The sequence below is a fragment of the Lithobates pipiens genome, unplaced genomic scaffold, assembly GCF_037356315.1.
Source record: "Lithobates pipiens isolate NorthernLeopardFrog02 unplaced genomic scaffold, aLitPip1_a1.2 Scaffold_19, whole genome shotgun sequence".
Classification (NCBI taxonomy): Eukaryota; Metazoa; Chordata; class Amphibia; order Anura; family Ranidae; genus Lithobates; species Lithobates pipiens.
In genome coordinates, this window is record NW_027507764.1 from 469771631 (window position 1) to 469786780 (window position 15150).

Sequence of the window (15150 nt, forward strand, 5' to 3'; positions counted from 1 at the left end):
AAGAAAATACATTTCAAAGAATTACAATTCAACTATGTGGTAAAAAATGTTTTATAGAAACACGTAGTAAAAAATATATTGCATATAGATTTCAAGAACTATTCAAAATATTATGCATTGCAATAATGTTTGTGTATTGCTATTAATTTGCAAGGTCAGTGGACAGAGAGTGTTGAGTAAGGTATCTCAGGAAGAGCATCAGCAATCTGTCCCAGACTTGATGTGGCTGAGTTGCTGTCATCTATGGGCCCATCAACCTGTTGATCTTGTCAGAAATTTAGAGCTGTTCTATGTCCTCTGCACAGTTCCTGTGTTATTTTGAAGAGTCTGCTAAACCCTCCTGTTATCTTGGAATACAGAATAATTTATGTTGGAGAGATCTGAGAGTGGCAGTGGCTCAGTAGTTTAGCACAAGACACTGGGCAATGCTGACAATATACTGTATATTCTAATTCCTTTTTACTGCTGCTGTGATCTGACTTCCCGTTAGGGGGTAGCTATGTTCTCCATGGTACCTCTGTATATAGAAACATAACCACCCTTTAATGCATGCTCCTGATATGGGCTATGGACTATAGGATTTGTAGTCGTTTGAAGTTACTCCACCATAGTTCTTTGCCATAAGGCGCCATGTTGAACTTCCAGTGACCAGTATGAGAGAGTGAGAGCAATAACACCAAATTTAACACACCTGCTCCCCATTCACACCTGAGACTGTGTAACACTAACAAGTCAAATGACAACGGGGAGGGGGAATGACTAATTGGGCCCAATTTGGACATTTTCACTTAGGGGTGTACTCACCTTTGTTGCCAGCAATTTAAACATTAATGGCTGTGTGTTGAGTTATTTTGAGCGGACATCAAATTTACACGGTTATACAAGCTGTACACTCACTACTTCACATTGTAGCAAAGTGTAATTTCTTCAGTGTTGTCGCATGAAAAGATATAATAAAATATTTACAAAAATGTGAGGGGTGTACTCACTTTTGTGAGATACTGTATGTTAAGTAGTGAGCAGTCAAGACATGCATAGGCTGGCTCTCAGCTAGCTAACCTGAATAATTTTCAAATTAACATAACAGTCAATGCTAATAATGTTGCACACCATTGCTCTGCAATGTATATGTTATTGTGTGTGCTTTCCCAGAGCTTACTCTATAACCATGGCTGACAAATATTTCACCTGTAAATCTGTGCAAATCTTAGTTGTTTGTAAACAAAACCGTAGTGATTTGGCTGATCTGTTCTCGCTGACAGGTTCACTGGAAGCATTTACACATTTTTCACCAATTAATTCCTGTAGATAGATAGATAGATAGATAGATAGATAGATAGATAGATAGATAGATTTACTTCACTTTCAAATGCAACAATAACAATTTCCACTAGATGTCGGTACTGTGTAATACTTGAACATTACTTTACATTTACACGTTGGAAACTTTTGTGTAAAATATGTATTAGTATAAATTGCCACAAGATGTCACTGTTGTCATTTCACTTTCAGTTTACTAAAACACTTACTGACTGTTATTTTAGAAATAAAAAGTGAAATGTAGACCAGGCATTCTGAATCAGTTTTTTTTTTGGGGCTGTCTAAATTTGCTCTAGTATGTGTATTTATGTAAAATATTGACCTTAGATTGTAAGGCAGGGACCGATGGGATTATATAATACAAGTAAAGCACCATGTAAATTGACAGCACCATATAAATGCCTGTAATAAATAAAGAGCATAAAGTAAATTTTAGGTTTTAGGTTTTACTGAACAATTAAGGGACTTATATAATGTTCATACCTCTCACCTGTTTTTAAAAGTAAACAATATTGCATTTTCAATGAGGCCATATTTACAGTTAATATTGTAATATATTGTAATATATTGTATATATTGTAATATATGCCTAAAGAAGTCTTGTCCTAAAAGGCAAGATCCACTTATTAGCCCCCCACTAATCAATCACTGCATTAAAGTGGAAGTAAACTCAATCGACTTTATACTTTTTTTTTTACATTTATTCAGTTGTTTCCTGGTTTCTGGTGTAATAAATGGCCCTTTTATCTTAATTTCCACTTTAACGCAATTTTTGATAGGCCATCTTTCAAGCTTCTCTACAGTGTTTTTTTGATTATTACATTCATATAAAAATGTATAAATCACCTGCTAGAAGGACCTCACAGTGGCTCAGTGCAATGGCTCTTTCTCTTTATTACTGTTTATATAAAATATCAGCCACACAAAGAAAGAAGTATCTACAATAAAGTAGTATCTACAAAGAGTAGAACAACTTATAGACACATTTGTTAAGAAGCACATTTGTCTGATTCTTTATACAAATACCATTACATACTTAACATAGAAACAAAATAAAATATGTTATTTTTTTTATATACCCAGCTGCTCTATATATCTAAAAGACATAAAAAAACAAAACAAAAAAAACAAAAAATTTTTTTTTTATTATGATGGCTTGCATCATAAATCATATTTAATTAAAGGGGTTGTAAAGCTTTGTTTTTTTTATTTTCTAAATAGGTTCCTTTAAGCTAGTGCATTGGTTCACTTACTGTTTCCTTTGATTTCCCTTCTAAATGTTTTTTTTCTTTGTCTGAATTTCTCACTTCCTGTTTCTCCTCAGTAAACTTCACACCATCATCCGAGTGGTGTTTAGTCAGACAGAACAGCTTACTGAACAGCTTACTGAGGAGGAAAAGGAAGTGAGAAATTCAGACAAAGAAAACAAACAAACAAAGAAGGGAAATCAAAGGAAAAGGTAAGTGAGCCAACAATGCACTAGCTTAAAGGAACCTATTTAGAAAATAAAAAAACAAACCTTTACAACCCCTTTAAACAAAAGAATAATGTTAGTGTGATAACTATCAAAGCAATATAATTCTTTATTTTAGTGAGAAGGTGAGGATGCAAGCACCCATTTTCCAAATGACATTTCCAATTAGAAAATAAAAATTGTTATCTAGCTTCTTGTTGGTACAGATGTCATGTCCATGCCTTCTCCTTTCCTTTCCTCTATAGGAAAGGAAAATTATTCTAAATCTTTTTATTTTCTTTAACCACTTCAATACTGCGCCATAGCTGAAAGATGGCTACAGCATGGCTCTGTTTCCTTTCGTACACAGCTGATCACAGATCGATGTAAAGGGCCAAGCACAGAGGCGCTTTACTTTGTGATCAGCTGTGCCTAATCTAACGTGTGTGAGTAAAAAAGTGTTTTGTTTTTTTCTTGCACATGATTGGCTAATCTTTGCAAAGTAAATTTTCACTTTGAGACTGAACATGCTTTACTCCTAGTATATCAAGCCCACTTCGGTTAATTTAATAAAAAAAAGTGAAGACTGTTGACTGTCAAGTGTATATCCCATTTGAAAAGTGAATTGAATAAGGTAAAGCTCTGTTCCCTCTTAATATCCAAGTGCTAGCAAAAATCCTGTTTTTTTGTTTCCCCAGAAACCCAATACTGGGCACTTTCACCCCCTTCCTTCCCAGACCAATTTTCAGCTTTCATTGCTCTCGCACTTTGAATGACAATTACTCAGCCATGCTACACTTTAACCAAATAAAAATTTGATCATTTTGTTCAAACAAGTAGAACTTTCTTTTGGTGGTATTTATTCACCACTGTTTTTTTTTATTTTTGTACGATATAAGCAAAAAAAGAGTGAAAATTTTGAAAAGACTAGGCCACCAGAATTGTTAAGAAATAGCCCAAATTTGTTGATTCTTCCCTGGGTGGCCATCTGCCTTGGAAGAATGGTAAGTCTGGAGCAAAGCAGTGCAGAGACTCTCAGGGACTAAGCCACGGTCACAAGGTTTCTCGGGAGGAGAATAGATCTGAGCGGCAAGAGTTCTGTCACCCAAAGATGAAGTGAGACTGGTACAACCAGTGGCCAGAATACAATCGGGAGGTATCCCAGGAGCAGGAACTGACACCACCTTGGAAGCCGAGGAAAACTGTTGCGACAATATATCAGCCCTTACATTCTTAGTACCGGATAAAAATGAAACTATGTAATTGAATCTTGACAGAAAAAGAGCCCATCACGTCCTTCTGGGAGATAAGCGTTTTGCCTCAGATAAAAATGTGAGAGTCTTATGGTCAATCAAAATGAGGACCAGCATAGTAGTACCTTCGAGGAGATACCTCCATTCTTTAAGATCTAAAATAATAGCTAACAATTCTCTGTCCCCAATCTCGCCATTGCACTCGCAGGAGACAATATCTTAGAAAAGTAGCCACAAGGATGCATAGCACTCTCAGAGGAAGGACGTTGAGATAGAAGGGCACCAACTTCAGTCTCAGATGCATCAACTTCAAGAATGAAGGGTAACGTAGGATCAGGATGTGCCAGGACAGGAACTTAAACAAAGGTAGCCTTAAGAGACTCAAAGGTTTTAATGGAATCCGGAGATCAATTCTGTGAGTTACTGTCCTCTCTGGTCATATCAGTCAGGAGTTTGACCAGAGAAGAGAAGTTATGAATAAACTTCCGATAATAATTGGCAAAGCCAAGAAAATGTTGTAGCAAATGTAGACCTATGGGTCGAGGCCACTGTAGAACTGCAGATAGTTTCTCTATGTCCATCAAAAAACCAGCAGTAGAAATTACATAACCCAAAATGTTGATCACTGGGACAGATGTATTTTGCTGTGTGGGGGCACTGTGTGGGGACACTGTGTGTTCCACTGTGTTGGGACACTTACTGTGTGATCAGTGAGTGTAAAGTGCTTTGCACTCACTGATCCCCGCCAGCAACACAGAACGTTTCTCCTCCTCACTGACTGGCTCCATGTGAGTGTCAGAAACCGTGAATCAGGCTGAGACAGAAGTACAATTAAATCACACTTGTTTATTAATAAAAATAAAAAGGTAAATAGAAAAAGCTTAGTCAAGCATAACCCGAGTCCAGTAACCAGATTGGGTAGTCAGCCAGGCCAGAAGTCAGGGATCCAAGTAGAGCACAGAAAACAGGATAAGGAGCTAGAAGGGTTGTCAGCAAGCCAGTCTTTAAAAAAAACGCAGGAGATGGTTTCAGTGATGTGACCAAAGCGAAGGCAGAGGTAAAGTGAGCTGGAAGGCTTTAAGTAGGCAGGTCAGACGAGCATCATCAGGAACAGTTGGTAACTGTGGAGAGAGAAGAGAGCTGGCAATTAGCCGACAGCTGAGCGGCCAGCCCAGAGAAGGAAGGGCTAAGCCAGCCCTGACAGTGAGGAGAAGAAGTGCCGATCAACCAACAGCCAGCTCTGTTTACATCACATGATGGCTGTGATTGGACACAGCCATCATGTGATCAGGAGGGCAAATTACAGATCCCTCCTGCGATGTGTGCGGGGGACACCGGCAAACTAGGATCACGCTGCTACGTGGGAAAGCGGCTGCACAGTCGTGCTCCTTCTGAGGAACATTCAGGGACGTCCACTCACCAGGATGAAATGCCCACCCGGCCGTTTATGTACAGTGACCTGATGGAAAGAAGTTAAAGTAATGCACACAGGTTCCGTTAATCACATGGTACAGATGGGCTGTGATTGGCCCTGTCTGTACCATGTGATCATTGTGGCCAATCACAGCTAGAAACACAATTGTACACAATGTACACATTGTTTACAATTGTTATGTGATCTGCTGTGATTGCTACAGTGATCTGTCATCGGCTTTGCCCAGTGGGCAGAGCCAGTGACAGATCAAGCAGCAGTGCGGCCCATGGGGTGTGAGCGAGGTGCATTCAGGGAGGATGTCATAAGACATCCACCCAGAACGGTGAATGTCCCAACTGGCTGTCATTTGTCTATAGGCTGGGCAGGAACTGGTTAATTACTAACATTTATTTTGCAACAGGAACATTCAGCGTAGTAGTAGAACAGCCTCTTTTCCATTAGTAAATTAAGCTCAGCTTTGCAGTTGCCATTGTTGTCTCTCTGTTACACCTTGCATGACTGTGTTCATTTAATAGACATGACTACTTAGTAGTATGTGCCTCAGTGTAGACTTTTTCTGGCGTACAAGCTCCGCCCTAGCACCCCATGTCTTTGTAGCCAATCCTGACAGAGTCACTTAACATATCTGGGTTATGTTAATGCCCAATAATAGGGTCAAGGTTCCTTTTTCCTGAGGGGGAGGTTTCAAGGGGCCTTCTTTTTTCCTTGCTAAACTGTATGTAGAACTACCCCCTGTAGGAGTTGCTGAAGTTAGGGTTCCCCGCTGCTGCACAGCAATTCACACCACATTTCATTCTTTCATCGACACACAGAATATGAGTCTTTGGCTTGAGTTTTTTCTTTCCTATGCCAAGTGCTCAGCAGTGCCCATCTGTGCCCCAGAAGTGCCACATCTGTGCCCCATCAGTGCACATCTGTGCCATAGCAGTGCTCTACAGTACCCCATCAGTGCAAACCAGTACCCAGCAGTGCCACATCTGTGCCCAGCAGTGCCACATCAGTGCTCTACAGTGCCCCATCAGTACCATATCTGTGCCCCATCAATGCCACGTCAGTGCTCAGCAATTCCCCATCACTGCACATCTGTGCCCCATCAGTGTCACAACAGTGTCCAACAATGCTCCATCAATGCACATTATTAATTAACATACGAATTATGACTACAGCGCGGTTGGACACACTATGCCATCCTCCCAGGAATGCGCTCCCGCGCGCCCCCTGGGGCGAGCATTCAGGAGTGTGCATGCTCTCCGGGTTCTTAGGACCCAGCACATCATGGATCAGGGAAAAGGGCCAATCCCAGCGGCCTTTTATCACATGATTGCTCTATCCAATGATGGAGTAATCAATGTCAATAAACTGGCGTCATGTCCAGTTCTCTCCACTGTCACATGGATTGTGTGAGCAGAGGAGGGAGAAGCTGCAGTGTGAAGCTGCATGAGTTATTTCTTTCCTATTCCAAATGCCCAGCAGTGCCCATCTGTGCCCCAGAAGTGCCACATCTGTGCCCCATCAGTGCACATCTGTGTCACAGCAGTGCTCTGCAGTACCCCATCAGTGCACATCAGTACCCAGCAGTGCCACATCTGTGCACATCTGTACCGCATCTGTACCCAGCAGTGCCACATCTGTGCCCCTTCAGTGCTCTACAATCCCCCATTAGTATCACATCTGTGCCCCCTTAGTGTCACATCAGCAACCAGGCATGCCCCATCAGTGCACATCTGTGCCCCATCAGTGCCATATCAGTGCCCCATCAGTGCCCTATCAGTGCAATTCTGTGCCCTATCAGTGCCACATCTGTGCTACATCAGTGCCACATCTATGCTGTGCTCTACAGTGCCACTAAAGTGCCCATCAATAAATACTCATCAGTGCCACCCTATCAGTGGATCCTCATCAGCGCCCGTCATTGCCGTAAAAAATGCGTAGGTAAATGTGTTTTAATTTAGTTTCCACATTTTCCAAAAACTTGTGGAAAAAAATTACATATTCAAAAGATTCACAATGCCTCATAGAATATATGTCGGGTGTTTGCTTTCCAAAATGGGGTAATTTTGTGGGTGTTTCCACTGTTCTGGTGCAGATGCTGGTCCAGGGCCTTCAAAATTGTGATATGTTATCAGGAAATGAAATGTGTAATTTATGTCCCTAGAACACCTGATGGTGCTCCCTGCATGTTGGGCCTCTGTATGTGGCCAAGTTGTGTAAAAGGCTCACGCACGTGGTATCGCCATACTTAAGAGGAGTAGCAGAAGGTGTTTTGGGGTGTAATTGTAAGTATGCATGTGCCGTGTGAGAGAAATATCCTGCTAATATGACAATTTTTGTGGAAAAAAAAAATCTTGCAAAGAATTGTGGGAAAAGAATTACAACTTCAAAAAACTCACAATGCCACTTACTAAATATCTTGGACTGTCCAAAAAGGGGTCATTTGGGGGTATTTGTACTTTCCTGGCTTGTTAGTGTCTCAAGAAATGAGATAGGCCGTCAGTAGGGGTGATCAATTTTCAATGATTGAATGATTGAAGTTTGTAGACTCTATAACTTTCACAAAGACCAAATAATATATACTTATTTGGGTTATTTTTACCAAAGATATGTAGCACTATAAATTATGGCCAAAATTTATGAAGAAAAAATACTAATTTGCAAAATTTTATAACAGAAACAAAGAAAAATGCATTTTTTTAACAAAATGTTGTTTCTTTTTTTTATTTATAGCACAAACATAAAAAAACTCAGTGGTGATTAAATACCACTAAAAGAAAGCTCTATTTGTGTTAAAAAAGAACAAAACTTTCATATAGATACGGTGTTGCATGATTGAGTAATTGTAATTCAAAGTGTGAGAGTGCTGAAAGCTGAAATTGACCTGGTTAGGAAGGGGAGTTAAGTGCCCAGTGGGCAAGTGGTTAAATAACAGTGGGCAGGAAAGACCTAAAAACTATATCTGGCGTCGAGTAAACTCGCTGTTTTGGCACTACCATTGCGCTAAGAAACCCTGACGTGTCACATGTATTCATGTGATATTTGTAACACATAAGTCATGAATTGCTCTTATTTTTAAGTGCTAAATTCTTATGTATGTAAAGCCAAAACTTTTATTTTTATTTTTGGAGAGTAGAGAAGGATTAGAAGCCCTGTTGAGTTTTTACTTCTGTACTGGTCTCTGTTGAGATTTCTTCTCAATTACTGCCACAAGGACAATGGCTTCACCAGAGAGAAAATGAGGGAGAATCTACAATAGGGACAAAGATAGCAATAAAAACCTGATAGTGGTTCTACCCTTCCTGTACACTACTCAAATAAATAAATAAATAAACATCCTGTTTCTTTAACCACTTCAGGAAGATTTGAATGCTCAATGGCCAGGAAATTTTTTACGATACAGCACTGCATCGTTTTAACTGACAATTGCGCGTTCATGCAATGCTGTACCCAAACAAAATCAACACCTTTTTTTTCCACAAATGGAGCTTCCTTTTGGTGGTATTTTATCATCTCTGTGGTTTTTATTTTTTGTTATAGGCAAAAAAAAGGGATATTTTTAAAAAACACTAAATTTTGTAATTTTTGCTATAATAAATATCCCCATTTTTTTATTTTTAAAGCAAATTTTTTCCTCAGTTTAGGCTGATATGTATTCTTCTACATATTTTCGGTAATAAAAATCACAATAAGTGCATATTGATTGGTTTGTGCAAAAGTTATAGCGTCTACAAAATAGGGGAAAGATTTATGGCATGTTTATTATAATAATTTTTTTTCACTAGTAATGGCGGTGATAAACAATTTTTATCAGGACTGCAACATTATGGCGGACACTTTTGACACATTTTTGGGACCATTGACAATTATACAGCGATCAGTGCTATAAAAATACACTGATTACTGTGTAAATGTCACTGGCAGGGAAGAGGTTAACACTAGGGGCTAACTGTGTTGCCAAGTGTGTCTTCTAACTGTAGGGGTATGGGAGTGACTGGAGGAAATCACAGATCGTGGTTCCTAGCTAGTAGGAACTCACAATCTGTCTCTCCTCTCCTCACGGAACAGGGATTTGTGTGTTTACACACACACGTCCCTGTTCTGCGTCTCGTGCCCATGATCGAGCATGGCCAGGGGTCATCACGACCGCCGCCAATGCACATCGTCACCCCCGCAGTGGAGCGGGCACCTGCTATCCGGCTTAAAGGGACCAACGTACAGCTACGACGGTTCGTGGGATCGTGCCGACCTGCCGCAGTATGATTATAGCGGCTGGTTGGCAAGCGGTTAAAGCATTTTAAACCACAATGTGCTTCTGCAGTGCCCCTTTTCCCTTTCTATGTTGTAATATATCTGGTTGGTCCTGCCTGCTCCTGTGTCCCTCTTAGGCCGCGTACACACGGGCGGACTGTTCGCCCAACCTTGTCCGCTGAACAGTGTTTGGGCGGACAGTCCGCTCGTGTGTGGGCTTTCAGCGGACAGTTTCAGCGGACAGTTGGACGGACAAAGTCTTTCGGAAATTCCGAAAAACTGTCCGCTGAAACTGTGTTTGAGCGAACACTCCGCCCGTGTGTGGGCCTGTCCGCTGTACTTTCGAAATGAGCGGACTGTTCCCGCTCGGAAAGTCCGCCCATTTCGAGCGCGTGTACAGGTAGGCGGGGCCCGCGAAGGAGACGTCGCGGGCTCCGCCGCCTGGAATGGGCTTAAATGGGAACCCCAAAGCCGAAAAAAATCGGCGTGGGGGTTCCCCCAAAGTCCACACCAAACCCTTGTCCGAGCACGCTACCCGGCCGGCCTCCTGAGCCGTACCAGGCCGCGTGCCCTCAACATGGGGGGGTGCCTTGGGGAAGGGGGGCCGCGCGGCCCCCCCACCCCAAAGCACCTTGTCCCCATGTTGATGAGGACAAGGGCCTCTTCCCGACAACCCTGGCCGTTGGTTGTCGGGGTCTGCGGGCGGGGGGCTTATCGGAATCCGGGAGCCCCCTTTAAGAAGGGGGCCCCCGGATACCGGCCCCCCACCCTATGTGAATGAGTATGGGGTACAATGTACCCCTACCCATTCACCTGTGAAATAAAGTACAAAAAAAAACACAACAGGGAAAAAATATTTTATTGCACAGCTCCGGGGGTCTTCCATCTTCGGGGGTCTTCTCGCCGGACTCCTCCGCTATCTGTGTGTAGCTCTTTTACTAGCGGAGGAGTCCGGCTTTCTTCCTCCCCGCCGCCGGCCTCTTCTCCCGACTTCGGGGGTCTTGTCCCCCTCTTCGGTTCTTCTGCCGGGCCACCGCACCTTCTTGTAGCTCTTTTGCAGGCGGTGGCCCGGTCTTCTGTCGCCGCTGCCTTCCGTTCTTCTGTCGCCGCCTTCGGTTCTTCTGCCGGGCCACCGCGCCTTCTTGTAGCTCTTTTACAGGCGGTGGCCCGGTCTTCTGTCGCCGCTGTCGTCGCCGCCGCCGCCGCCGCCTTCCGTTCTTGTTCTTCTTCTTGTTCTTCTTCTTCTTCTCCTGGAGATGTTGACTCGACGAGCTCTCCGGCCGGAATGCCAGAGCCGCGCTGTGCGGTCACTTATATAGTGACAATGGGGCGGTGTCACATGGTATATGTCACATGGGTTGGTCACATGGTGACCCCGCCCCCTTACGATGTCATAGTCCCCATGTGACATCAACCCATGTGACCAACCCATGTGACATATACCATGTGACACCGCCCCATTGTCACTATATAAGTGACCGCACAGCGCGGCTCTGGCATTCCGGCCGGAGAGCTCGTCGAGTCAACATCTCCAGGAGAAGAAGAAGAAGAACAAGAAGAAGAACAAGAACGGAAGGCGGCGGCGGCGGCGGCGGCGGCGACGACAGCGGCGACAGAAGACCGGGCCACCGCCTGCAAAAGAGCTACAAGAAGGCGCGGTGGCCCGGCAGAAGAACCGAAGAGGGGGACAAGACCCCCGAAGTCGGGAGAAGAGGCCGGCGGCGGGGAGGAAGAAAGCCAGACTCCTCCGCTAGTAAAAGAGCTACACACAGATAGCGGAGGAGTCCGGCGAGAAGACCCCCGAAGACGGAAGACCCCCGGAGCTGTGCAATAAAATATTTTTTCCCTGTGTTGTGTTTTTTTTTGTACTTTATTTCACAGGTGAATGGGTAGGGGTACATTGTACCCCATACTCATTCACATAGGGTGGGGGGCCGGTATCCGGGGGCCCCCTTCTTAAAGGGGGCTCCCGGATTCCGATAAGCCCCCCACCCGCAGACCCCAACAACCAACGGCCAGGGTTGTCGGGAAGAGGCCCTTGTCCTCATCGACATGGGGACAAGGTGCTTTGGGGTGGGGGGGCCGCGCGGCCCCCCCTCCCCAAGGCACCCCCCCATGTTGAGGGCACGCGGCCTGGTACGGCTCAGGAGGGGGGGCGCGCTCGCTCGCCCCCCTTTCCTGGCCGGCCGGGTAGCGTGCTCGGACAAGGGTCTGGTGTGGACTTTGGGGGAACCCCCACGCCGATTTTTTTCGGCTTTGGGGTTCCCCTTTAAGCCCATTCCAGGCGGCGGAGCCCGCGACGTCTCCCTCGCGGGCCCCGCCTACCTGTACACGCGCTCGAAATGGGCGGATTTGCCTCCGCCTTACGTGGGCGAGTCCGTTCATTTCAAAAGTTGAGCGGACTGTTTGGCAAACAGTTCGTTGAAACAGTCCGCTCGTGTGTGGGCAAGTCCGCTCATGCAAATTTTGAGCGGACTGTTTGCCGAAACTGTTTGACGAACAAGGTTGGGCAAACAGTCCGCGCGTGTGTACGCGGCCTTAGTGTGCTGACCACAGTAACCATGGCTGCTGATCCATGGTACCGTGGTCAGGTTACGTGCCTCCATCTCTTCCCCTCTCCCCCTCCCTCTCTCCCTTTCAGCTCGGGAGTCTGTGTAGTGAGCCATTTCCTCCCTGTCTCTCCCTTCATGCTGCTATTTTGACTGTAAAAAGTTACAAATTTCAATTCCTGCCAACCCCTCTGCAATAACAACATGTCCTACACAGTGAGTGTTTTGTTTTTTTTTAATTCTGCAGCTAAATGCTTTTGTTCACATTGCTGATGTGTGGTCACGTGACTGCCCGGCTGATGTCAGAGGGGAAACTCAGCCTTTCCCACTGCAAAAATAAACACACTTGTAGTACATCATGTTATTGCGGAGGGTCTGCCAGGAATTGGAATATCTGACTTAACACCTACTTTAACAAATTGAGCACAATAAAATAAACATTCCCCAGTGAACTATATGTCAAACTTCTTACCCCAGCACTTGCAATTTACAACTTTCAATGCTGCTGGCTTTGCTCTCGCAGTGCGGCTTCTCTGAACATCCAGTTTTCACAGGAAAGAGTTAACAGTGGAAAGTGCAGTCTGGAACCAGTCAGTTAATTGGGAAGAGGGATGTTAGTCAGGGAATGCCTTGTCATCCAAGGCTATGAGTTTTTTGTTTCTGATGATACACACAGTGTAGGGAGACACAAATCTAGTCCCTGCATGCAAGGGTGGCTCCATAGGATGCTGCAAGAGAAAGTAGCCACCCTGACTCAGTAAACCGGCGGCAGTGATCATGGCTCCAGCGGTCGGTCTGTACGTTGACAGCGAGGGGGGGGGGGGGGGTTCACACACTATATAGTGGCTGCAGCCACCGGGATTGTGTGTAAAACTGACAGGTAGGCTTCTGCCTGTCAGGTGAGAGCATTTATGTGGCTCTTCTACCACCAGTCGCTCATACATACCCCCAGCACTGGTGCTGCCTCCCAGCACCACGCTCCACCATGCTTACTGGGCTCTGCTTGCCCATTGGTGGGCCTGGGAGCTCCATGGCAGGTGCCAGCAGCTGGAGGAGAAGGAGAAGAGCAGACATAGGTCCACTCTCCTCCCCTTCTTATTGTGACCCAGAAAGCAACGTCTCTGATGTCACTTCCAGGTCAAGCTCTCGGTGTCCCCGGCTAGCTCAGCTGGGAAATAATGTTTTGCAATGTGATCTGCATTGCAAAACATTTATCGGAGCACAGGGGAGACATGCGTGGTCTTTTAGACCCCGCATATCTCAATAAAGAGACTCTGTCACCTAAAAATCATCACATGGGGGAATTTTGGCCCCTACGTGATGGGAAAAAAAAGTTAAGTAAAACAATTTTTTTTCTTTTGCAAAAAAATAAAGTTACACCAAGCACTTACATTCCCCCCTCAAAAAATGTTGAGGCCTCCCACCCCCACATATACACATGCACTAATGTAAACGCATGTGTTGGGGCGCCTACGCGTTAAAAACCTCAATTGTTATACACATGTTACATATCGCCGTGCACGCTGGAGTGAGAGCAATAATTCTAATTCAAGACCTCCTCCGTAACTCTAAACTGATACCTGAAGAAGGCTTTTGAAATGTCGCCTTTAGAAAATATAGGGTACTGAAGTTTGACATCATTTCACGGGCGCACAAAAATTTAAGGTTTGGAATGTTGGGTATCTATTTACTCTGCAACTTCGTCTTTTATATTTACACAAAGATTTGGCTAATTTATTGGGTGTCATGCTTGTGGCTGTCAGTCTTGCTATGCCTCATGGGACTTGTAGTTCTGCAACAGCTGGAGGTCCGCTAATTGCATATCCCTGCTCTAGGGTATCTTTTTTCAGAAAATATATAATATTTGTGGGTTTTGTGTAATCTTCAGGCCTAAAATGATTTTTAAAACATGTGTGCAAAAAACGCAAAAACGGCTCTGGCAGCAAAAGAGTTAAATGACATTCAGTAATTTTTTCAATTTTCCATTTATTAAATCTTCTGCCCTTGTTGTTAACTTTGGATAGCATTTTTCTGCCAGTAAATACGTTATACAGCCCACTTCCTGTTTCTTGTCTGGCCATTAGCCTAGGCTGAGAGTATGCCAGGAAGGGAGGGGGGATGACTCATAAGAGGACCAATGAAAGCTGGAGGGCTGCAGAGCTGGAGGTGTGTCTGTGTAAATTCAGGAAGTGAACAGGCAGCAGCTTCAGCTGCCCACAGTTAAAATGGATGCAGCCAGACTCAATGGAGGGAGATTTCTGCAGCATATTTTGCAAGCACAGTATCACAGTATATATTAAATAATATGCAATGTGGTTGGAGGGAAGCTTCAGAATGGCAAAGATGTTTTTATTACAAATTATGTGAGCAGACTGCAGTCCTCTTTAACCATTTAAGCCCCGGACCATTTGGCTGGCCAAAGACCAAACCACTTTTTGCTAATCGGCACTGCGTATGCTTCAACTGACAATTGCACGGTCATTCAATGTGGTTCCCAAACAAAATTGACGTCCTTTTTTTCCCTACAAATAGAACTTTCTTTTGGTGGTATTTGATCACCTATAAAAAAAAGAGCGTCAATTTTGAAAAAAAACACATTATTTTTTAATTTTTGCTATAATAAATACCCCCAAAAAAGATATAAAAAACTTTTTTTTCCTTAGTTTAGGCCGATATATTCTTCTACATATTTTTGGTAAAAAAAATTGCAATAAGAGTTTATTGATTGGTTTGCACAAAAGTTATAGCATTTACAAAATAGTTTTATGGCATTTTTATTAATATTTTTTTATCTTGTAATGGTAGCGATCAGCAATTTTTATCATGACTGCGACATTATGGCGGACACTTCAGACAATATTGACACATTTTTGGGACCATTGGCATTGATACAGCGAT